Source organism: Puma concolor, chromosome B1 (genome assembly GCF_028749965.1).
Source record: "Puma concolor isolate L17-30 chromosome B1, mPumCon1.1.hap2, whole genome shotgun sequence".
NCBI classification, from domain to species: Eukaryota; Metazoa; Chordata; class Mammalia; order Carnivora; family Felidae; genus Puma; species Puma concolor.
The window spans coordinates 112,278,457-112,304,273 of record NC_141670.1 but is presented as its reverse complement, the minus strand read 5'-3'; the positions used below and the strand labels follow the sequence as shown (position 1 = coordinate 112,304,273).

The following is a 25,817-nucleotide window of genomic DNA, read 5'->3' as shown; positions in this document are numbered from 1 at the left end:
GGAAAAGTTAAAGCAGAAACCATTTAGAAGAAAGGAAGAAAGCAATGGCCTGGAAACCTGAGGTGAGAGAATCATTACAATGGATCTTATAGGAAGCCCTGAGCTTCCTGACAACCAGTTCAAAAGGGAAACATACTAGATCATACATTCTCATCAGCCAGTAAAGGGGAGTTTGTAAATTCATCTGGAAATGGAGAGTTATTCTTGCAACTTAATTCTAGAAAGAGTTTACTGCATGGACACTTAAATAAGAGGAAGAAGACATTTAATAAGTTTTTCATCAGCTACATACATCTTATTCATTGACTAAACTTAAAGGTAACCACCACCAACATACCCTATGTAAAATAATAGATGACAGAGAGGGGGAATGTGTATGAACATACACACCTGCCGCTCAAGCAAGGAAATACAAATATTGACCACAGTCCCTATGTTTGCAACTAGTTATGAGACTACATTTGTAAGTTCCTTACTACACTTTCAGTAAACAGGAGGAAGACTCTTCTTCCCTATAGTTTCTGAGCCCCTGTAATCTGCCCTTGGGTGAAACAACACCATATATTGGTTATTGATTTGGAACATATACCATTTTCTCTAGACCAGTACCCCTACCTCATAAGATATCCTCCAGCTGGCTCTGTAACTTAGTGTTCAATAGACTATTGCTTTGCTATAAAAAGCCAGCTGCTCCTGGGTTATGGTAAGACCAGTGAGTCCTGTGGGAAATTACCTATAACATCCTGACCAGAAGCAATGTTATGTGGATTACTGTTGGTGAATTAAGCCTTCAGGAAGTCCACAGAATATATTGCTAATAGAAACATAGCAAGGAAGTCAAATCTCTATCCAGAACAAATATCCATTTTATTGAGAAAAATTGCTACCAAGTCCATAATGAAAAGGGTTCAGTATAATCAGTCAATAGGAGGCTGGTCATGCCATCTACATGGCTCACGTATTGAACCGAATGCAGAAGTCTCTGCTGCTGCTTAGGCATTCAATAGTGGCAGTAGCCAGATCTGCCTTGTGAGGTTGAACTCATGAATAACCTCCGCCTCTGTCACTATGGCCACTGTGTTCCTGAACCTACTGAGTAATCCTGGTGATGCTGGGGAAAGAAGACAGCTGACATGTGCAGTCCTGGTCTTCTTGCCCACCTGATTCTGGAGGGTCTTCTCTGCAGAGAGAGCCCACTGATGAGCTTTAACATGAGGCACAAGCATTCTCATACCATCAACCTATTTTAAGACCCCCATGAGTGCACCTCTACCCTAAACCTTCTTATAATCCAATATTGTTCCTTTTAACTTCTCATCAAGCCAAACCTTTAGGTTCTATGTATAAATCTTCACTATAAGAATCTTTATTTCTAGGTCAATTGTGCAATTCGATTGACTTATCCAAGTTCTTAGTTTGAAGATTTATCTTCCTACTTGTCCCTCGTGGCCAACAGTGAGAAGAGCTCTGGGATCAACTTATTTATGGCTGGTGCCAGTATATTACATGCACAATGATTACTGAATCAGTCTTGAATCTTTTCTTCCCTGCCTACAGGAAATCCCATGAGGCTATATGAGTGGGTATAGGAGTGGTGGCATTTGAGCAAGATTAAGTGCCATGAGAGTTGGAGCCATTTTCTCATGAAACTTCCTTGTGCCTTTAGCACTTGCTCAAGTCTGATCTTGTATATGCAACTTCAAGTTGAGGATGGAGAGCTGCTTTGTACATCCAAATTTGAGAACAGATCAATCAAATAGCGCTTAATTTGGAAGGCAGCTCGGGTCTAACAAAGAGTCCATTTCCTGTGGCCAGATATTCAGTCTCTGTTAGGACCTAACAGCAAAAATCAAGAGCTGTTTCTCAACGAAAGTAGTTATTTGTCAAAGACGTAGGGCTTTGCTCTCAGTTATGGGGCTATACTATGATTCTCTTATTAGGGAGTTTCAGAGGCTCAATGGTTTGTTGCAGACACTTTGTGCACATTAGATTTCCTGGATCACAAGATCTAAGTAGCAAGCGTGGCTTATTCTTTAAACTGAACTGGCTGAAGAATATTCTTTTGCTTTGGGGCTTCCTTAAATATAGAGCCTTATGGTTTATTCAATAAGTAAGAAGGAACAACACCAACGTAACATTATTTTGCTTCTCTCATACTAAAAGCCCACCATATGTGTATGCCTCTTTCTCTATGGAACTGGATACAAGGTGAAGCAAATTGTCTTTAACTTGGAGGGGATACCTTTATATATCACAGATCTCTAGACTCCCAGAAAAATCAGTGAATTAGTAGATCTCTGAACTTTCATAGAATTCATCTCTTATCTTCAATCAGATAAGTGTCTTACCAAGGTGTCTTATGTATTTGCTACTTTCTGACCTAATTGTAATAACCAATCCCACATACTGGAACTAGCACAAAGAACCCAGAATCTCTGGTAATTGTAGTCATGTTAATAATTTTGACCCAAAGGAGCTATGTTCCTTTTTTCCTCCTTAGTCTAGCATTTTAGAATTCATTTTCACAAATATTCCCCTGGCTTCTGCTGTATAAATTAGAAAAAAGTCATACAACTCTTTTGATATATAAGCTCTCTTCTCTGGGTATGATCTGGTCTGACTCTCCTGATATTTAGATACCTCAGCCCTAAAGTTCCAAGAAGTAAGACATTGAAGCCCCTTGATTCTTTTTTTTTCTTCTTCTTTTTCTTTTCTTTCTTTTTTATTTCCTTCCTTCCTTCCTTCCCTCCTTCCTTCCTTCCTTCCTTCCTTCCCTCCTTCCTACCTTCCTTCCTTCTTTCCTTTTCTGGGTGAACAGCATATATTGGCTTTATTTTTATTTATTTTATTTCTTTAACTTGATACACAGTAAAATTGACCATTTGTTTGGTCTTTATTTTATAATTTTAACACATGTATAGATCTGTAATAACCAACACCACAATTAGGATATGGAACGAATTTCCCTCTAAGCGCTGCTTTAGCTGCATGCCACAGTCCCAAGGGGAAACACTGTTTCCCCTTGTTAAGACCATTGTTAAAACTAGTAAGTATTTAAACAGTTATTCAGGTAGCATAAGCTTTGAATATATAAAGTTTTAGAAAGTGATCATTTTAGGGGAGCCTGGGTGGCTCAGTCGGTTAAGCGTCAGACTTCGGCTCAGGTCATGATCTCATGGTCCGTGAGTTCGAGCCCCGCGTCGGGCTCTGTTCTGACAGCTCAGAGCCTGGAGTCTGTTTCGGATTCTGTGTTTCCCTCTCTCTCCGACTCTCCCCTGTTCATGCTCTGTCTCTCTCTGTCTCAAAAATAAATAAACGTTAAAAAAAAAAATTAAAAGAAAAAAAAGTGATCAGTTTGGTTGTGGATATATAGAAATTTTAGAATATTAGCAGGAAATATATATCTCAGAGTGGAAAGTCAGGATAAGGGTGAATATTTCTTTTATTTTAAACCAGATAATTCTGAGGCTTTTCTAAGTTACCCAGATCCTTGTGCTACAGGCTCCCTTTGAATCTGATTACTCTGCTATAAGTTGGATGAAAACAATTCTTGGGATAATTTGTTTTATAAATCTTTGTTGCTTGTATACAGTTCCTGATAGAACCAGGGAAGCAGACTGGATGAAGATCTTTGCATTTCTTTTTGCCAGTCCTGTAACATTCCAGGAGGAGATGGGGAAGGCTTCATAGTAGTGATAGTAAGAATCAGAAAAAAAAAAAGGCCATTTGCTTTTGGTGGTTTATTGTTGTGACTCTAATCACTGAGATGTAGTCTTGTCTGAAAGGAAAAGATAAGCCAGATGGTTAAGTTTCTTTTCATTCTTCAAAAGGTGGATACTAATACCTTTGTGGTGATTGGGATGTTTGGGGTCCTGGCCTCCTGGCATATTGAATGCTTTTAACAGGAGTGGAAACTGGTGCCATCTTGAATAGAAACAAATGAACTCATTGGGTTTCTAGTTGAGGCAGGACAGGGACTAATATCAGTATGAGATGAGTCTCAGAATTTCAACTTTGGGAGACCTGCATAGTGGATATAACATATTAAACCCACATAATCAAGAGGTAAAAATATAATTTTTGTATTTTTCAATGACTTAATGTAATTTCAATCTTATTATGCTATTTCATCTGGATAAGGGGAAGCATGAACTAATTAAGTCCCAGCAGATTCCAGTAACAAAGGTTCTTCTCTAACAATTTCAGGTTTTCTTGGACTTCTTCTGAGGAAGATTTCACAGAGGGTAAGTCGAACATCTTTGATTCATTGCATGAGCTTTTAGGATTTTTATCTAACCTGAATGGGTGAGGAAAATGTTTATTGTTTATAGTCCTTTGCTATGAATTTTTCATGTGCCTTTGCATTTTGGAAAAATAAATAAAAACAAAAACAACCAACCAACAAATCTAGGCCCTTGACTTGAGTCTGTCTTTCAAAACTATTAAGGTTTATTTTGTTTACTGCTGTATCCCTAATGCCTAGAATAGTTTCAGACACATAGTAGGTGCTCAATAAATATTTGCTTACGATCTAAATGAAAGACTGAGTAAATAGGTGAATGAATCAAAAGTCTAGGCTTTCACTTATTCCTTTTAGGTATAGTTTCCCCAGCAGAAAAATAATCAAATGAACAGCCACATACAGTAAGGATAGTAAAGGAATTAGAGTAGATGAAAGTAGGTTAATTAAAGTAGATTCACTGACACAGAGAGTAAGATGAGATTCAGATAGATGTCTTTCAATATTGAGTCAGGGGAGGACAGGCAGACAGAAACTATATTTAGAGGTATAAATTCGAATGTGTAAAAAAATAAAAAGCTTTAACTGCAAGCAAGTTACTTATTCTCCCTGAGTGAGTATCCATTGTAAATAAGGATAACCAAAAATAAATGAATGAAATTTAGCTAAATTTATTACATCTTTATTGAGATATAATTTATATACTAATAAAACATACTAATTTTAAGTGTACAACTGAATTTTTAAAAATAAATTTACCAAGTTGTGCAAATATCAGAATCCAGTGTTAGCACATTTTAATCACCCAAATACTGTCCCTTATGCTCATTTACATTTAACTATTCTTCTCATCCCAACCCTCATTCCCACCCTATTAAATCTACTTTCTATCTCTTTGGATTTGCCTTTTCTTAAAATTTCTAAGAAATTAAATCACAAAATACTTGGTCTTTTGTGTCTGGCTTCTTTCACCTAGCATCCTTTTGAGATTCATCCATGTTGTAGCAAGTTCCTTGTTATTGCCAAATATTTCATTTAATAGATATTACATTTTCTTTATCCATTCACCAGCTGATGGACATTGGGTTGTTTCTACTTTGGGGCTATTATGAATGATGCTGCTGTGAACATTTGTGGGCAAGTCTTTGGGTGGACATGTGTTTTCATGTCTTTTGGATAAATACCTAGGAGTGGAATTTTGGGGGTTTTATGGTAAATAGCTGATTAACTTTCTAAGAAACTGTCACACTGTTTTTCCAAAGTGGCTATACATTTTATATTTCCACTAACACAGTATACAAACTCCACATCCTTGCCAACTTCTGTTATTTTCTGCCTTCTTGACAATAGTGAATATAATTTTATGAGGAAAAAGCAGCCACCTGTGTTTCCTTATGCCAGCTGTATTGCTAGTGAAATAATGACAGCTAAGATAGGATTGGGATCATTTAAAATATTTGGAATGGAATTTATAAAACTTGAAAAGAAGCAAAAACTCTCTGCCATCCTGGTAATCTTCTTCAAGCTCTACTTTTTTCTAGATTTTTTTCCCTCTTCTATTAGAAACTCTTCATGACTCTCTCAGTAGTCTCCTGGAGTTGTCTCCTACTGGGCCTTATGAGAACCAATTATTAAATTTTCAGGAATTTTGTGAGCCATTTGTCAAACACAACCATCACTAAAAATTAAATATACAACTTAAAGGTAATAAGTTACTTAAAGACAAACACAGATCTTATTTCTTACTTATTTTGTAGCATTTGACTATCTATGATGTTGAGATTTCCTATGTCTACTACATTTGCATCATGGACACATTACATAATGGTGTGATACTGCACATCTCTTCCCAACGCTATTTTCGGTGATCCCACAGTGATAGCTTGAAATCACCCATGGTAGGAATATTTACACCACAGAAGTTGGCAAATGCTACGAACCAGTACTTTTTTTTCCCTCCTAGAGAAGTGGTTGTTAAATATTTACCAGGTCTAAATTTATCCTGTTGGTATTTTTTAATTAAGTTTATTAAAGGTGTAGATGATTTTGGAGAGAATCATACCATTAAAATATTATTTGGTTCTTTGCTGTTTGTCTATTACCTCAGTAAAATTTTCTTTCCACTAATAGCCTGAATCCACTTCTTATTAATTTTATACTTGGCAATTTATATTTTGGAGATATCGGTGGGAAAAAACCATGTCTACTCTAGTTATTTTTTCTTCATTGTCTTGGTCAGGTATTAGTTATAGTGTTATGTCAGTCTTATAAAATGAACTGAGAATGTCTTTCATATTTTTCTACCCTCTGTAATAATATAAATTTCCTAGAAATAATATACATATTTCTAAAAGAATTAATCAAAATTGACTATGACATAAACTGAAACTGGCACTTTTCTTAAATAATAGATATTTTTTTACCCATTCTTAGTATTAATTATATCTTAGATTTTTCTTCACTTAAAAAAAAATTTAATGTTTATTTTTGAGAGAGAGAGAGAGTGCACGCATGCGAGTCGGGGAGGGGCAGAGAGAGGGAGACACAGAATTCAAAGCAGGCTCCAGGCTCCAAACTGTCAGCACAGAGCCCAATGTGAGGCTTGAACTGAGACCTGAGATCATGAGCTGAGCTGAAGTCCGATACTTAACTGACAAAGCCACCCAGCACTCCTTTTTCTTCACTTTTAATGGTGTATCAAAATTGTCCTAGAAAATATACACTATAAGCAAATATTCACATTTTTAAAAAATTTTTATTTTGTATTCGAGAGAGAGAGCGTGAGCGAGTGTAAACAGGGGAGGGGCAGAGAGACAGTGACAGAATCTGAAGCAGGCTCCAGGCTCCAAGCGATCAGCACAGAGCCCTGTGTGGGGCTCGAACTCATGAACTGTGAGATCATGACCTGAGCTGAAGTCAGATGCTTACTCGACTGAGCCACCCAGGCACCCCAAATATTTACATTTTTTAGATGGATTTGTACATGATAGTCTCTTATACTTCTAAAATCTTAATCATAATGGTGTTTATACCACTTTTCCCATTCTGAAATGATTGTCTCTTCTTTTTTTCCATTGCATTTTTCTGAAAGCCAATGAATTGGTATTTTCAAATAGCTACCATTTTGATGTATCTGCTATTTCATAAATCACTGGTTTTAAATTTTTTATGTTTATTCACTCCTCCTACTTCCCTATGACTTAGTCTGTTACTCCCTTTCCATTTCCTCAATATGAAAGCAGTTTATACTTCTTCATTTTTATTATAAAAAGTTATCAAGCTATGAATTTTTTCCAGGTATAATATTGGTTGCATCCTTATGTCTGGAAATGTTTTGGAAAAACACAGTAAGATGACTTGTAAGTGCTATTGGAATTTCCAAGCAGGCCGATTACAATTCTTTTTGTTGTTGTTAATAATTAGAACTGTTATGCATTGTCAAAGAGTTTTTCCTTTTGAGGGTTTGTGAAGTTTCTTTTGATCCTACTACATTATTCATCTTTATAAATGTTCAACAGTAATGCACACTTAAATATATATTTATTTTGGATAAGAGATGAAGGGTGCATTTATAAAATCATTTTGATTAATGAACTATTTTATTTTATTTATTTTTTTTTTAATTTTTTTTTTCAACGTTTATTTATTTTTTGGGACAGAGAGAGACAGAGCATGAACAGGGGAGGGGCAGAGAGAGAGGGAGACACAGAATCCGAAACAGGCTCCAGGCTCTGAGCCATAAGCCCAGAGCCCGACGCGGGGCTCGAACTCACGGACCGCGAGATCGTGACCTGGCTGAAGTCGGACGCTTAACCGACTGCGCCACCCAGGCGCCCCTAATGAACTATTTTATATTAATTTTTATTCTTAAGTATAATTATACTTAGGGGGGCTAGGGCAGAGGAGACAGTTGTTTTGAGTAAAATATCATAAACAACTTTAAATGTACCTAACCCTGTACTTATTTCCCTACCTTGTTTAAATTAGAAGTGTGGGAAGAAGGTGATAATAAACAATCAGGAGGAGGTAGAAGAAGGAATAAGAATCACATGACAGAGATGCTTTAGTAACTTTTAAAGTGCTACAAACATGGAGGAGACACACTACCTAGGAAGGACATTTGCTAAGGTCTAGATGATGGAAATAAAATCTTTCAGAGTATGTTTTACTTTGGAAATGATTGGGATATAAAATTAAGTAGAGAATGATACTAATTATAAATGAGACTTTGGTGCCAGGATTGAAGAGAATACAGCATGACAACTCATAGCAAAGTTTCTTTTTAGTGTCTGAAAGTGCCCAAGTGGCTCACAGCAAGATAAATAATTGGTCACCTGTCTCATAGCTTAGTCACCTCAGAATAACTGGCAGATAATACCTGCCACATAGTAGGTATATGACAAATCCAGGCCTACTTAACTCCAAACCCTGAGTTCTTTCCATTTGCCATAAAGCCTTTCTAGCATATGCTTATAAAGAAAATGGCCAAAATAAATAAATAATACTATTGTGAAATGTATTTTAACTTGTACACATATTCAAAATTATTTGAAATTACCTATAATGAGACACATAGATGTGTCTAGAACTATTAAACTTAGGGTAAATAATGTGGACCAAAAAATGAAGGATCTGGGTTGATGAATTGTATAAGATTATCTAAGTAAAGGACACCCATGAACTAATTACAAAATCTGGCTCTGAGTTTCCTGGGAGTAGAGGCAAAAAGGAACAATAAGATAAGGTTTAGATCCTAACAATCTAATAAAAAGAAATGTGTCCATTTTGTATGAAAATCAGAATATCTCCTGCTTTAACCATAGAAGAATTTAGTATGTGGGACTTTAAGTGAAAATAACTCTAAGCAGCATAGTAAACATCTTCAATGGCAATTTTTACAAAACATTATTTTTAAAATTACAATTTATAAACCAATTATATTTTTATAACTAATTATCATAAAATAAGGAAAACAAAATCAGTTTCATTTATAGCATAATGCTTTCCTTTAAAAAAAATCCTAGCGTTAGTAAGGGAATATCATCAATAGAATAATGGACTTTACTTGTTTTCCTTTGTTTTAAATAAAAAATTACATACATTTTCTGCAATGTTGTACAATTTTTATTGTTTATTATATTTTATTGAAATTGGGTACTGGATTATCTGTCTGCTCTTTAGTTGGGTATCATCAGCTGAATCATCTTTGTCTGTAAGAGCTACCTACAAATTACTGCATCTAAATGTTATCCTGCAACATCTGAATGTTTTTCTGTAAAAATAAGGTAAAGGAAAAAAACCTGTGACATCACCAGGTCTCTTTCCCCTGATTATCCAGGATCAGATTCCCTAGACAGAAGATGTGGTTAGCATTTGATCCTAATCAAAGGACCCAAAATACGTGGATATAGTTCATTTTAATCTTAGTTGAAAAGATTGTGGATAGACACTTAGGAAAAAGTGAAATCAGCATAATATCTCCTCTTCAAGTGCAGTCCAGCTTTCAGAGTGGTAACTTGGATTTCAGCCTCTTCATAATTGTCCTTGATGAAAACAGAAGGATTTCACAGCACAGAAAGCAGTGGTTTATGAGGCTGGGTACAAGACAGACGTACAAGAGAACTCTGTTCATCTTCTTCAAAGTGATGCAGCGATGGCACGGCCGCTGCTGTGGCCACATGTAATATAGCCTGTAGCTCTTTAAAGAGGATTAGCTTTCGCGGCTGGGAGCATTCAAAGCTGGATTTCATGTAGAGTGGAATATGCTAATGAAATGTAAATGTCTATGGCAAACATTGCGTAATATCGAAACCCCTCAAAACTGAGCTTTGTCTCTTGCACAGTGGGAAACCAAACTTTATCATGTCAGAAGAAAAAGTAGAAAAGAAACAACCCTAATACGTTTCTGCCCTATGTATCTGCGTCTGTAAAAAGTGAATTTAAATATATATACACATGTATATTTATATTTAAACTAAATTAAATTTTAAAGTCAGTGGGGAAAGCAAAGTCATTCAAAAATATCTTGATAGATCTGTGCCCACAGATGGATGTGAAATAATTCATATTAGTAGAAAAGGATACATGCATCATATGGATTTTTTAAACACTGTTTTCAACACTATTTTTAAACACTATTTTAAGTCTACAAAGGGCTTCACAAGGTTTCCCCCCATTTCACCTTAAAATTTTTATTTGTAATTTTTCCTTTTTTTTCCTACATCATGTCCTTCTGTTCAATAATGAAAAATACTGTGTCTCTATCATAATTTTCCATCTAGTTCTTTTACTACTAGGAAGCCAGTATGAGATTTGATTCATCTCTTAAAGCTACATATGTACTTAATTAAATTAAGGTCATTTTCACGTATTAGAGTTTTAGAACACATCTGACATTGGGAAGGTGAATTCATTATATGAGGTGTGTGACTGGCAATCCATGTAACTGTGTATAGCATCTTGGACTCTACACACATGGCTCCCAAAGATTAAAAAGCCCTTAAAGAATTTCTTCTTAATTGCTGGGAAATAAAGATCCCAGGAAGCACATGGAACCGGGTGCTTGTGTGATCTTTCATTAGTTACTAGCATTTTCACTATGCTCAACCGAGTAGTTTAGGTTCTCTGCATTTTGTTGGTCAGTGGTGTGTGTGTATGTGTGTGTGTGTGTGTATTTTATACCTCAGTTTTTGAAGGGTTTGTCTCTGTAGACACTGAGGAGGAATGGTAATACATATTCATGAAAGAGTACTCTTTCCAGGCCCTGCTACCTCTGACAAAGCCTTAGCTGTTTCACACAGCAAGCTGACTGGGATTGTGTGTGAGGGCTGCATGGCCAGATTAGTGCAAACAGCAAGCCCACTCCTCTGCTTGTTAGGCCTTGCCTTCCTGACAATTTCCCCAATTGTCGCTTGTGACAAGGCTGTCATTAGGTGATGGCTTCTTTTGGCCATTTTCAGATAAAGATAATTTCCTTAACTTCCATTTTATTTGACAACAAGCAGTTTGGGAGAGAAAGGAAGTGCTTCAGTAGTTTATGGATTAGGGTTTTGTCACTTCAAAGGCATCTTTGATCTAAAAATATGTGCTGTACCAAATTCATTATGTCTTTCCTTAAAGAGCTTTTAAATTTATTGATCTTCTCCTCAATTATTCTCCTTTTACGTCCAGTAATGATGTGTGAGATGGTAGTGTTGGGAAGAGCCTAAGGAGGAGTGTGGGGAAAATGCAGCCAACTGGTCACTTCTAAGGCCATTACAAGAATGAAACAACAGGTGCTTTTGTTTAGTGTCGATTCTCTTCTGAATCCCCATGCAGACAAAGGCCCCTCTGCTGTTTATCACTCAACATAAAGATATCAGTACCAACAGGATAAGACAAAGTTATATTTGATATTATAACCTAGTAAAGCAAAAACCCCGCAATTTGTGTAAAAATTATGCCTGCAATTGTTTTCATTCTCACCATTGACTACTTGAGTTCCAAAAGCCTGTGTAAGAGTAATAGAGAAAGAGCAAGTGACTTCTTTGAGGACCAATAATTTGGCTTCCTCTAGAAGCAATATTACATTGTACTGAGGCTCAGCTTGCCAAAATTCCTAAAACTGGATCATTAGACTGCCACCGAGAGCAGAAAATAAGAGATGATGAATCCATATGTGAAAATATACTTGAAAAGCCGAGCAAGATGAGCATTTACAGCTTCCATACTAGGTTCTCTTATTTAGAAGGTCTACTTAGCCTTTTCACCTTCCTTTTGCTGTTGTTGTTGTTGTTCTAAACAAATGTTATGCGGAATTATTGTGTTTTAAACAACACCTAGGACAAAGAAGTAAATAGTTTACATCTAAACTATCACGATTAACCATTGTCTTCTAATGCTTCACCTATAATAACTTCAATTTAGGACAGAGCAAGCCACTCCCACTTCTGCAACTGGAAAAAGGGGGTTAAAACAAATGGCTTCATTTCTTTTTTCTTTTTTTTTTTTTGTCTCAATGTATTATTTTATTAGCCTTTGGTCAGGCTATTTTATAATTTAGAGATATCCAGATGGTTTTGATAATTAGTTCATTTTAGCGAAGCATCATTTTAAAATCTTACACATTAAAAGAAATATGTAATTTAAAAGCATGGCCTTAGGTTTCAAAAGGCAATAAAAATTGTTTCTTTTAAAAAGTCAGTTTTCTGAATTTCCAAAGACCAGTAGAACACCATGTCTTTCATTCTGAAAAACTCACTTAAAGGTTTGGGACTCTATCTTTAGGCCCTTAATACTCCTGTCCATAAAGTCAGGATTAAAAACAGCCCTCAAAACAAAATGTCAGAAGCATTTTCCATGTGTTAGTTATTTCATCCTTATCAAGAGGTGGATACTATTATTAACTCGATTTTACAGAAAGAAACTGAGGTGCAGAGAAGTTATGTAAGTTGGCCATTATCTCATATTCAGTAAGTGGTAGACCCAGACTTGAGTACTTGGATGCAAAGCTTATGTTGTTAATGGTAGGTCCTAGAAGACGTAGGATCTGGAATATCTCCTGGTACTGAACAAGTAAATGTTAGCTTTCTTCTTCTTCCCATCCTTCAGCTCCCCAGTCCTGGGCCCTTGTTCCACAGAGTCCAAGAAAATGGAAAGAGAGAGTGGGAAACAATAATGCGAAGGGGGCTGATCCAGGTTTCCTTCTGCCCGTGTGTCAGACGCAGGGGTGCTGACATGCCAAAATCTGATAAATTCAGACAGTGGGTTCATGGTTCATTGTGCTGTCTTTTCAAGGAACCTTCCACCCCTTCATTATAGACCTCTGATGTGATTTGTCTTGACTTCGTTTTAACCAGGAAACCTTATTTTAACTTCCTTGTGAAATCAGTAAGTGCCACTTTGGAGGAGGAAAGAAGTACTTTTTGAGCAAGAATGTTTTGGAGAAAGATCTCTGTTTTGTCTTAGAGTTCACCTGCTCTGTAACACGTGAATGCACCACAGAAACTGGCAGGCAGCAACACCACCAGCCTGCCTCCGAGGAGACAAAAGTAAACACCCGTTTCAAAGAGATTGCGCTGAAATATGATATCAGCTGCAAGAGAGAGCCATCTCCTCTGGTCAAATGAGAAAAATCATATTATCCTCACTGTGGTATACAAATAGCTTGTAAGCCACATTCTCCATTTGAATGATAACAATAAAGTGCTAACCTCACTGCTGCCGGGCCAGGGCCAGCCTGATCCCATCTCCAAACACAAACACTTCTGCCTCGGTTTTGGCTGGGGGCTGTGCAGTGGCCTCCCAACCCCCACCTTTTCTTCCCCCCCTGTTAATTGGCTGAGACCACCAGAATTTGGAGGACACAGATGTCACTGATAGTTTTCCTAGGGAGCACATTCATGCCCATCTGTTGCAGCCTAGAAGGCTGTTCATATATCCACAAGGCCTTCATTTAATTCTTGTCAGAAAGTAATGTAAATCCAGTTTACCTCAGAGGTCGCAGCCGAGATTTATGCCAATGAGCCCCCTGCAATTTACACACACTGTAGTTGTATAGGATGAAAAGAAAGCCTTTCATGTTGGTGCATATTAACAAGAAAGCCTGCCTTCCGAGAGGGGCTTTTTGATTGAGGTTTCTCCTGATTTTAATACAGCCGATGCCAGTTGGTATACCCAGCTTTAGAAAAAGGGAAAAAAAAAATCTAATCTTTAAACTAAAGTTTCTTCTTTTATAAGATGTAAAAGAGAGAGAAATCCTAGCAAGTGGCACTGCCATGTCTTTAATTATCTGCTATGAGACAAAACTCCCCTGCACTTGCAGAAGATAGAGTGTGACAGGAGAGCATGTTCTGGCCTGAAGTCTAGGGAGAATTCAGTTGTAAGCAATTGTCTTTCCAATGTGAAAATAGTAGTGGTGACCAGTTGAATTAGTCTCTGACTTCTCAGTTGTCTCTTTCTCGTATGTTTGGAAGAAATTATGGCATTCGATTAACTTTCTTTGGACCAGGCTGGGTAGAAATTGATTCATCAGTAAAGTGGAAGAGTACATACGTGATACATACTTATGTATTTATAAAATTATTGGGAGCCTACGAGTGCTTAAAAGGACTTCCATTCATCCTATCTTTCCATACATTTTGAAATATTCAGGACGGTATCAGTAAGCTGGAAGGCAAATAGTTTTAAAAAAACACCCATCAGGTCAAAATCTTCTGGAAAGCCTGAATATGCTTTTTATATGACCATGGGCAAGTTACTTTAACTCCATGGCCTCAACTTTCTCATCCCTAAAGTGGGGATAATAAAGCCTATATTATAAGGTTTTGTGTCTTAAGTATCTTGCATAGGACCTAAGATAGAAAATATTCAACCTGTGATAATTTCCTTCTCCATCCTGCCTTTTGGCAGTGTCTGTGACAGCAAACTGTAGATTAAAACTGTTAGTGAACTTGGTTTAAAAACTCTAAGCATTCAAATCATCAGATTACTTTTTCATATTTTTTAAAAAGGTTAAACAGACATGAAGTTGGAGATTTTCTTTCCAGTTTGCAATTTTTGTTTTGAGTTGTTTAACTTTTGAATTCTGTAGAAAGTAGAATAATAGAAGTGTGTTACATAGTTTTGTTAAAAGCAGGCTTGGCTTCTCTACTCATTCAGTCCCAGCCTGTGATTTCCCAAGACAGTGTTAATAGGGGGCGTGCTTCTCTTGTTTTTGTAGACAGTGCTCATTTACCCATGCTAATGGCTTTGAAATATTGGTATGATTATTTTTGCACACATTTAACTTTTTGTTTATATCTTTGTTAGGATAATATTCAAATTGCCTTGTGCTTTCTAAGCACGTACTGTTAAAAGGGAAGTGCAGCAAAAAAGCCCAGATTATATGATGAGGATGGAGGTGGAAGGGGCCGTAATTAAAATTATGTGTTGTTGGTAACTCATTAAGCAGACACTTCAAATACACATAGTCATAGTCTGGACTTAATTACAGAATCAGATGAAGCAGTGGCTTCACTTTAGAGAGTAGGGCTCACATTCACGAGGGCAAAGCACAGTTTTGTTGGCTATCCAAACTTCGTACTAGGCAGATTTAAAATAATTTCAAAATAGTCTTTTACCGCTTCTCAGAGTTTATCATTTCTTTTTTGCTTACAGTCTTTAAAACAGAATCTTTAAAAATTTTTCATTATACACAATTTCAAACGTACAAAATTAGAGGGGGCAATATAAGAAATCTGATATATTTTATTCAGTCTCAACGTCTAACAATCTGTAGCCAACCTTGCCTAATTTATACCCTCACTTTCTCCCCGCCTCCATGTCCCAGATGATTTTTGAACCAAATTTCAAACTGCATGCAATTTCATGTATAAATATTTCAGAGTGTTTCCCTAAAATATATGAACTCTTTTTCTTTTCTTTTTTTTCCTTTCTTAAATGAACTCCTTTTTGAAAAGCACAGTACTATTATCTCACCTTAAAAATTAACACTAATTCCTTAATATCATTTATTGCAACTTAGTATTATTAGTGAGAAAATGGAAGGCCCCCCTCCATTATTTGAAAGATTATTATTTGGTGGATTATTTGGCTTTCATGTTACAAATTAGTTATTTTGCTCCCACAACACAAGAGTTTCATGAATACCCTTTTGTAACAACTTTTAATGTTGATTTATGTGGTCGGTGTGTTTTGTGATATGTGGTAGTATCTTCCTAGAATGAAAATTTGTCATTTTATTGGAAAATAAAAATTGTATCATTATTCTACTCCTACCTACCTTCATTGATTCATTTGGGTAAGTGTTTTCCAAACTTATTAGCTTCAAATGAAATTATGCATGGAAAGCCACTATATAAAACGGATGGAAATGAAATTGCTCTGGGGCCATGTTGCCGACCTCTCATTTGTCCCATTCTTTCCCCATGTGGGGTTTTGGTAAGTGAAATGCTTTTTTATAAATGTGTACCATTTTCCCATTCTGATTTTCGGGCAAGACAAATTGCTATGTGAAACAATGTAAAGAATAAGAGAGGATTGCATACATAGCTGAAACGACAAGAAAATGACAGCATACTTAATTTTTAAGCCTACTACCACTAAAAAGAATGTTTCACTTAAAGTAATTAAAATGTTTATTGTAATGGGAAAAATCTACTGTGTTCATAAATAATGGCCCCACTTCTTAGTTGACTATACTGGGGCCTCCTGGGAGGAGATGTATTTGCTCCCTGTCAGGATTAATCTATAAATGCAATCACCACTTAGACCTCATCAGTTCTTTCCTTCCCCTTCATTGGTCCCTCTGGAATTATATTACAGCTTGAGTAAGGTCAAAATTAGGATACTTTTTCCCCAGGAAAAACACAGCCGTTGTTATTTCAGTGCTTTAAAATTTGACAATCAACCCAAGAGTTACTTCTTTGAACAGCCTGGAGTGTACATTTCTGTCACAGAATCAATATTCTACCAAAGTAATGCATTCTGTTTTTCAGTGTGTTTATTGGTTTCTTTCCCACAAAATCCAGGGACACAGAGTAGTCTCACGTAAAACCACAGTGGATTGTATGTTTAAAAGCCTGTGTCTAACACCTGCAGATAATCCCAGTGAGTTGCCATTTGAACTTGGACAACCACTGAATTTCTGACTTTATCTTCAAATGTGGGCCACATTACTAGCTATCTTCCTCACTGTAATCTTATAAAAGTAAGGTAATTCTCCGATTTCCTTTGTCAAGTTTTAATATGAATGTCTTTGCCTCCAACTTGCCTAAACGTAAGTAATCTCATCCTGGTGGGTCAGAATATTGCTTTGGAGTTTTTTTCATAAGCTAAATTATATACTTATTTTACTTTCCCAATGAGGCTGTCTTTGAGGGTTGTCTATTCTGTTTCTTGGCAACCTTTAGAAGTATCAAGTACAGGGGCGCCTGGGTGGCGCAGTCGGTTAAGCGTCCGACTTCAGCCAGGTCACGATCTCGCGGTCCGTGAGTTCGAGCCCCGCGTCAGGCTCTGGGCTGATGGCTCGGAGCCTGGAGCCTGTTTCCGATTCTGTGTCTCCCTCTCTCTCTGCCCCTCCCCCGTTCATGCTCTGTCTCTCTCTGTCCCAAAAATAAATAAAAATGTTAAAAAAAAAAAAAAAAGAAGTATCAAGTACAATATATAATGGATACTCAACATATGCTTAACTACCATTCAGAAGTTTGCAAATGCAGTACATATTATTTTATATTTTAAGCCTGTAAGTTAGCTATCAAAGCTAAACCTTAAGGAAATAGTAAGAAACAGATCATTAATTGTTGCCAGGAAAAGATTGTATAAAAACTAATGTGTTTCAGTTGCTTACTTTGATTTACTTATTTTAAAATTTTTTTTCTGTTCTACACTGGCAAATATTCCTTCATTAGCTAAAAGCAAAGAATAGAATTAACACCAAGTCTCAGATCTCCATCCTTCTCATTAGGGGAAAGAGAAAATGTGAGTTCTTCTGCTTGAGGAGCTACCAAAGAAAGTGAGTGGAGTAGTTCAAAAGCAATAAAATTATATCCCCAAATCAGGTGATTGATGTTCTGAGCACATTTGCTCTGTGACGGAGCAACATTTTATCCAGGAACAGAACTCTTACTGAAAGTGAAGAATCCTGAAATTGTAAAACTGTATTCATTTTCCAAGTCAGCCTGATGAAAGGAGGGCCTGGAAGCTCTCTATAGGTTACAGAGAGAGCAGAAGCAGGTTTGGTTTTCTAATAGAGTCTTTCTGGCTCCTAAAATGACTCCCGTTAAGGACTCTGTGCACTTGTATATACCTTAGGATGCATGTGAGCTGTCAACAAGTAAACAAAAAATTAAACGTGCTACCTTTTCTTTATAGACACCTTTCCCCCCACCTTAAGACCACACAGGAGTGGTAAAATCCTGCTGTAAACTCTCCTACAGGGCCCCTCACCCCGGGGCTGTATGTGGTTGTCACTATGTTCAATTAGTTTGGTGTGTGAATATTTGCCTCATCGAGCGATATTTTTGCCTTTGTGCCCTCCAACTGTGTGGATATCCAAGTGTGTGGATATCCCGGCGGTTCTCCCTCAACAGTCTCTTGCCACTCGAGAAAATTCAAGTCGTATTTGTTCCCAGGCCAGTAGGAGGCTCCCTGCCAAGACCCATCGGCTGCTGGTGACATGCACACGCTGTGTGAATCACATGGCCACATGGTGGACTTTTATTATGTCGGCCTGGGAGTGTGGTCTGCCAAACCCCAATCCAGAAGCCCACCCCCTGGCGCCTTTGACATTTTAAGTAAAAAATAAATAAAGAGCTTTGTGTGTATCTCAGAGTGAAGAAGAAGATGTGGGGTTGGGGGTGTTTCTGTCTGATCTGTAATCTGATAGACGTTCTTTCCCTTAGCCACTTCAGGGCTCGCTTTCCTGCCGCCTCAGATAGAGGAAAGGCTGAGTACTGGAGGCAAAGGCTGATTAAACCAAGTTGGCTGGGTTTTTTTTTTTTTTTAATTTTTTTTTTCAACGTTTATTTATTTTTTTGGGGGACAGAGAGAGACAGAGCATGAACGGGGGAGGGGCAGAGAGAGAGGGAGACACAGAATCGGAAACAGGCTCCAGGCTCCGAGCCATCAGCCCAGAGCCCGACGCGGGGCTCGAACTCACGGACCGCGAGATCGTGACCTGGCTGAAGTCGGATGCTTAACCGACTGCGCCACCCAGGCGCCCCAAAGTTGGCTGGGTTTTAAGGGCTTTTCTTTAAGCAAGTAAAACTCACATTTTTCTTCCTGAAAATATCTAACTGGTTATAATATTTCAACTCTCTAACATATTTTTATTCATTAATGAATGTGAATCTGGAGAATTATTTAGGGAATAGTCCCATTACTACAGGACTTTACACTGGGGGAAATAGCAACATATCAAGAATCTGAAAACTTTGCATCGCCAAGCAATTTTCTCTCTTAAGAACATAAATGCTAATTAAGTCAATAAGGAAATCAAATCCAAATAAGGTGAAGAGAAATTAGGTGACCCTTTAAAAAATGAAATTTTATTTCTTGAAAATTTTATTAATAACAATAACTGACCACTATGGAGCACTTATTGCATATGCTAGGCAATGTTCCTTGTGTTCTATATATAATCTATCTATCTATCTATCTATCTATCTATCTATCTATCTATATAATATAGTATATTTACATTATTATAGTTATCTAATATGATAATATAATCCAATCGATCCTTATAAAACTCTGTGAGATTGGTTCTATGATTACCCTTTTTTACAGACGAGGAAACTGAGACATGATTTATCTCAGGCTGCTCAGCTAACAAGCAGCAGTACTGAAATTTAAAGCTGAGAACCCTGACTGCAAAGTGCTTGTGCTTACCTTGGCTACCCAGTGATGGCTTAGACACTGAAAGGGCAATTCCTCATTTTACTCTCTTCATTTTTCTGCTTCTATAATTTCAGAGCCCCCTCATCCCCTTCCTCCAAGACACAGTGTTCTTTCGTAGGCTATCTCAATCCGAATCTACATCAAAACAACTCTCCTGGCTGTGAGAATTACAAATACAAATTTGAAATATTTTGTTGCAAAAATAACTTTAATCCCCACATCAGCTGGCCTCATCAAAAGTCTGTAATGTTTCATAGCCCTGGCAATTTTATATCATAGTATACGTCCTGCCATTTCCATTTGCATACGGCACCATCGCCTGGCCTTTCCTCCTAGTCCACCCCGGGGACATCCAGCAGGTTTGCCATTCTGAGTCTGTCACACAGAGCATCTCAGTTGCCTCATCAACAAAACACAGACGACATGAATGGTCAAGTCAGCTCCATTTTTTCTTTTAAAGATTTCTCTTCCAGTGAAGTTATTCTTGCTGTGTTTTTCTCTGGAACTCTGGTATCCAGTTAATGAGAAGGTGTGTTTTAAGGACAAGTCCTTAAAACTTGTTATATTCCTATCCTACTTGTCCAGAATTCCTATCCTGATCATTGCTTGGGACTTTGGGCAAGTTACTCAACCTCCTCCTCCTTCTGATTCGTCACCTAGAGTTTGGGTGGGCAATATCTGCCTCCTAGAGTTTAGTTGTCACTTTGAAGGCCTTTCAAAGTTTATAAAATAATTTTTTTCTTGCTCTGTGAATGCCCCCCAGTGTCATGGAAGCTCTGGATTTGGGGACGTATGGAGTTAGTAAATGTGGCAGCTCTTCTCTTATTTCGGGTGCAAAACTACAAAGAAAACTCTTCCTGGAAGCACCACTTGGAAGTACAGGATCCTTGAGCCAGACCAGATGGCAGGTTTGGCTCACCTTGACCTGAGATGTTACTCTTCTAGCCATGGGGGCCGGGCTTCTAATTCATCGGATGTCACCGTGGCTGATGGAGTGGGTAACTGTAGCTGCAGAGTATGAGCAACAACCCCCACGATGATGACCTTTTTTTTCCCCTCCTCTTTCTTCCTGAGGCCAACAGGTAACCCATTCATGACCCGGAACACTCTCATTGCACTTTCCTGTGCAGTCAAGTTGGATAAACACATTCAGCAGTCAGCAACTGAAGAGGGTGGGGCACAAGGGCAAGAGAGACAGAGACAACTTTGAGAGAAGGGACAACTTTGGCTTCCAGTCTCCTGTTCTAACAAGGTGTGGCCTTTAGGCTGGAAGTCTTGATATAAAAGAGCCACAGGAAAAAACTCCTCTTTCATTTATAGAATTCCCGAAAATCTTTTCTTTTTTTAATTACATACACTCCTTCATTTTCTTTGTAAATGGAAAGAAAAGGTGAATTGAATTTCTTGGCCATCTAGTGTTTGTGAAATTAATGGTTCAAACTGCCTGTCTTATTATTTCACTAGTCACTGCTAACTCATGGATCCTTAATACAAGATGAGGATCTCCTCCTTGGAGTCTCTTGTCATGCCACTCCCCAACTAGATTTCTTTTCCTCACTTCTCTCTCCAACTATTTCAGATCCTACCTCCTTGAAAAGTCCCAGTGCAAGTGCCCCTTCCTACTCTGAAAGGTTCTTTCTCTCTCTCAATGGAATCACTGACTCCAATCCTAAGGGCAGGAACTGATATTTATTACCTGTGCAATACTCCTAGGCTTGAGTTTCTATTTTCCGTTTTTTAATTTTTTCATTAAATGTCAAATAGGTATCAAAAAATTATAAAATAGGGGCACTTGGGTGATTCAGTTGGTTAAGTGTCGGACTTTGGTTTAGGTTATGATCTCACGGTTTGTGGGTTCAAACCTTTCATCAGGCTCTGAACTGACAGTGTGGATCCTGCTTGGGATTCTCTCTCTCTCTCTCTCTCTCTCTCTCTCTCTCTCTCTCCACCCCTCCCCCACTCACGCTTTTTCTCTCTCTCTCAAAGTAAACTTTACAAAATTATAAAATAGGTGTAGTATACCAAGAACATGATGAATGCTCATAAATCAAATAGTCTGAGTAAAAAACGTACCACTTTCTTTGACGTTTCCTGTGTTCATATGCTTCCCCCTCATCTTCTTCACTCTCCCCTCAATAAATCCACTGTTGTTAATTTTTAGTTTATCATTCCCTTCCTTTTCTTTGTAATTTTACCATATATATTTGTATCCTGTAATAATATATTGTTTAGCTATAAACATTTTTATGCACATATTCGTCTGTGACGTGCTTTTTTATATTTCTAAGATTCATCCATATTGCTATATGTAACTGTAATTCATTCACTTACTTGCTTATTCTATCCCAGTGTATGAATACACTTCAGTTTTTAATTAACTTATTTTTTTTAAGTTTATTTTGAGAGAGAGGGAGAGAGAGAAAGTGAGGGAGGGGCAGAGGAGAGGGGGAGAGAGAGAATCCCAAGCAGGCCCCATGCTGTCAGCGCAGAGCTTGATGCAGGGCTTGAAGCCATGAACCATGAGACCATGACCTGAGCCAAAATCAGGGGTCAGACACTTAACCAACTGAGCCACCCAGGCACCTCTACACTTCGGTTCTTTAATCCATTCTCCTCTTGATGGGTAATGGATTGTTCCTTTTGTTTGCTATTGCAAACTGTGTCACTGTGAACATGCTCATATTCCCTAGACACAGGTCCCAAGATTTTCTCCAAACTAGAATATCTAAGAGTGGACACTGGGTCATAGTGCACCCACTATGTGCATTTTTTTTACTTTACTGTATAATGCCAAACTACGGTTTCCAGTTTCCAACAATAGTGAATGGAAGTAGCAGTGACTATTCTTGACAACTGTTATCCAACTTAAATTTTTTCTAATCAAAAAGTTGTGAATGGTCATGGTTTGAATTTGTATTTCCTGATTACCAATGAGCTTGGACACATTTCATGTGTTCATTGGCCATTAATGTTTTCTCTTGTGTGAAGTGTCTGTTCAACTCTTTTGTTCATTCTTTTTCTACTATGAGATTGGTCCTTTTCTCAAGGATTTATAGGAATTCTTTGTATATTCTCAATAGAAATCCTTTGACAGTTACATACATTGCAAATACTTTCTCCCAGTTTCTGACTTGTCTTTTCACTTTCTTTATGGTGTCATTTTAGTAATCAGAAGTTCATCTCTGTCACTAATTAAATATCAATCTTTTGTGATTTGCTCTTTTTATAAGTGTTTGAGAAATTCTTCCCCAACCAATGGTCAAAAGGATATTCTGTCTTAGATATTCTCCTCTAAAAGTTGCATACTTTTGTCTTTCACATTTAAGTCTTTAACTAGTATTGATTAAAAAAAATAACCAATTAGCTCAAGGTCATGTGTTGAGCTAGTGTATTAAACCAAATTCCCATATTTACATGTGTCTCTTGCAGAACTATATTTAGAAAGGCAATTTGCCTATCCTAGTGCCAGTAGTTTTTGCATCATTTAATATGATTTTATTATTAATTATTGACATCTGTTATGATACTCCCCGCTCCTCCCTTGTTATTTTTCATTAGAAGTATCTTGATTATTCTTGAACTTCATCCTTTCACATAAATTTTAGAATCATCTGGTCAGGTTGGCACACAAACACATGTTCAGCTGTAGCAATTTTTATTGGAATTGCATAAAGATGGAAATAAATTTGGGAAAAATTGCTATCTTAATAATATTGTGCTTTCCAGGCCACTACCATAGAATATTTCCTCATGTATTTAGATTTTCATTAATGTCTTTCAATGAAGTAAGTTTTATAATTTCTTTCCAAAAGTCTTACATAGTTATTATTAGAATTATTCATAGGTTACTTCATATATACACACATATAAGTTTTAATTATACTTTACACATTTTATGCCATTGTAAATGGTGTATTTTTATTGTTACATGTTTTTAGCTACTTGTTGTAGATTTAAGGATATTTTGCATAAGACTGAATTTATTGGCTTGTTGGATGTTTGATAAAATTTTACTGGTAAAACTGTATGTTCCTGGTGTTTTCTTTGTAGGAAGGTTTTTCAACTACTGATTACATTTCTTTAAGATTATAGGACCATACAGGTTTTCTGTTTCTCCTTGGTTTCTTTTAAGTAAGTTATGCTTTTATATGAATTGCCATTTTATTGTTTTCAAATGTATTGGTATATAATATTTCATTATTCACTTGTTAGCTTTTTAAAAATCTCTGTAGTATCTGTTAATGTCCCCTCCTAAGATTTTTAGTCCTACTTTTATTTGTTTGTTCTCTATCTCTTGATCACTTTTACCAGCAGTTTGTCAATTTCAGTGGTCTTTTGAAAGAACTTTATTTTATTGAGCTTCCTATGGAATATTTGTTTTTCCCATTAATTTCTGTTTCATTCCATTAATTTCTGTTCTTTTTTTTATTTCACTTTTTCTACCATTTATTTTTTCTATTCATTTCCTTACTTTTGGTTATTTAAGTTTAACTCATTAAATTTCCCTCATTCTTTATTACTATTGTAAGTATTTTGGCTATTAATTTCCTTTTATGTTCCACTTTGATTGAATTCCACATATTTTGACATGCAGTATTTATCATTCCATTGTAATACTCTCTAATTTTCATAATGATTCTTTCTTTGACCTGCAAATTATTTAGAACTGTATTTCTTAATTTCCATCTATTTGAATATTTTTCTAGTCATCTTTTTGTTATTGATTACCTTAATTGCCTTTCAGTCATACAATGTCAATGCAAAACATTAATCTGTTTTCTGAAATTTGTTGAGATTTGTCTCATAGCACAGTAAACCTTAAATTCTTATAAATGTTCCTTCCAGGCATGCTTGAAAGTAATGTATAGACTGCCATTGATATGTTGTTTCATAAATATCTATTCAATCAAGTTTGTTAATTGTGTTGATCAAATCAGTGATATCATTACCACTTTTTTTTTGTCTGCTTAATGTATTAGTTTCTAAAAGAGGTGTGTTAAATTTTCCGACTATGATTATGTATTTGCATATTTTTCTTTATGGTTCTTTTTTTTTTTTAGAAACATTAAGCAACCTTTTAAAAAATTTTTTTTAATGTTTATTTTTTTGAGAGAGAGAGACAGAGTGGTAGCAGGGGAGGGGCTGAGAGAGAGGTAGCGAGATACAGAATCCGAAGCAGGCTCCCGGCTGTGAGCTGTCAGCACAGAGCCCGATGCAGGGCTCGAACCCAAGAACCATGAGATCCATGGCCTGAGCTGAAGTTGGACGTTTAACCGACTGAGCCACCCAGGTGCCCTTATTGTTCTTTCACTTTTTGTTTCATATATATTAAAAGCTATACTCCTAGATGCATATACATTTAGAATTGCTATACCTTCCTGGTGAACTGAACCATGTATCATTGTAAAGTAGCTTTTTTATCTTTATTAATGCTTTTTGCCTTAAAGTCTGTTTTGCCTGATATTAATATACTTTCTTTTATTTATTTATTTTTATAATTTTTTTAATTTTTAAATTTTATTTTTATTTTTTTTAAGTTTATTCATTTATTTTGAGAGAGAGAGAAAGCATAGGTAGGGAAGGGGCAGAGAGAGAGGGAGAGAGAGAGAGAAAACCCCAAGCAGGCTCTGCACTGTCAAGTGCAAGCCCAGTGTGGGGCTTGAATTCACAAACAGTGAGATCATGACCTGAGCCCAAGTCAAACGCTTAACCAACTGAGCCACCCAAGGGCCCCAGTTTTTTAATTTTAAAGAGAGCACGCTAGTAGGGGAGAGAGGCAGAGGAAAGAAGAGAGAGAGAAGCTTAAGCAGGCTCTATGTTCAGTGCAGAACCTAATGCTGGGCTAGATCCTGTGACTTTGGGATTATGACCTAAGCCAACATCAAGAGTCAGAAACTCAACCAACTGAGCCATCCAGGTGCCCCAATATACTAACTTTCTTTTAGTTAGTATTTTTCTAATATATCTTTTTCTTATTATCTTTAAACTTTCCTTATTCTTATGCTTTAAGTAAATCCATGTGACTATTTTTAAAATCAACTCTACCTTTATCTTTTAACTATAGCATTTAGTTCATTTATATTTATTGGAAATACTGATATATTTAAATTTATTTCTGTCATCATGTTTTGTATTTTAAATTTATCCTGAATTTTCCTTGTTTTTTTTTCCCCCTTTTCTTTTCTTGCCTTCCTTTGGA

At 36.7% G+C, this 25,817-nt stretch overlaps 1 protein-coding gene across 8 annotated transcripts in view; it reads left to right on the top strand.

Annotated features, from left to right (window-relative positions):
• Positions 1–25,817, top strand: part of ALPK1 (alpha kinase 1) — a 137,581-nt gene that overhangs the window by 33,696 nt on the left and 78,068 nt on the right. For all 8 annotated transcript variants that reach the window (XM_086704388.1, XM_086704382.1, XM_086704387.1 and 5 more), the window contains one exon: positions 4,207–4,244. The gene's annotated coding sequence lies outside the window, so the exon portion shown is untranslated. The remainder of the gene's footprint in view (positions 1–4,206; positions 4,245–25,817) is intronic.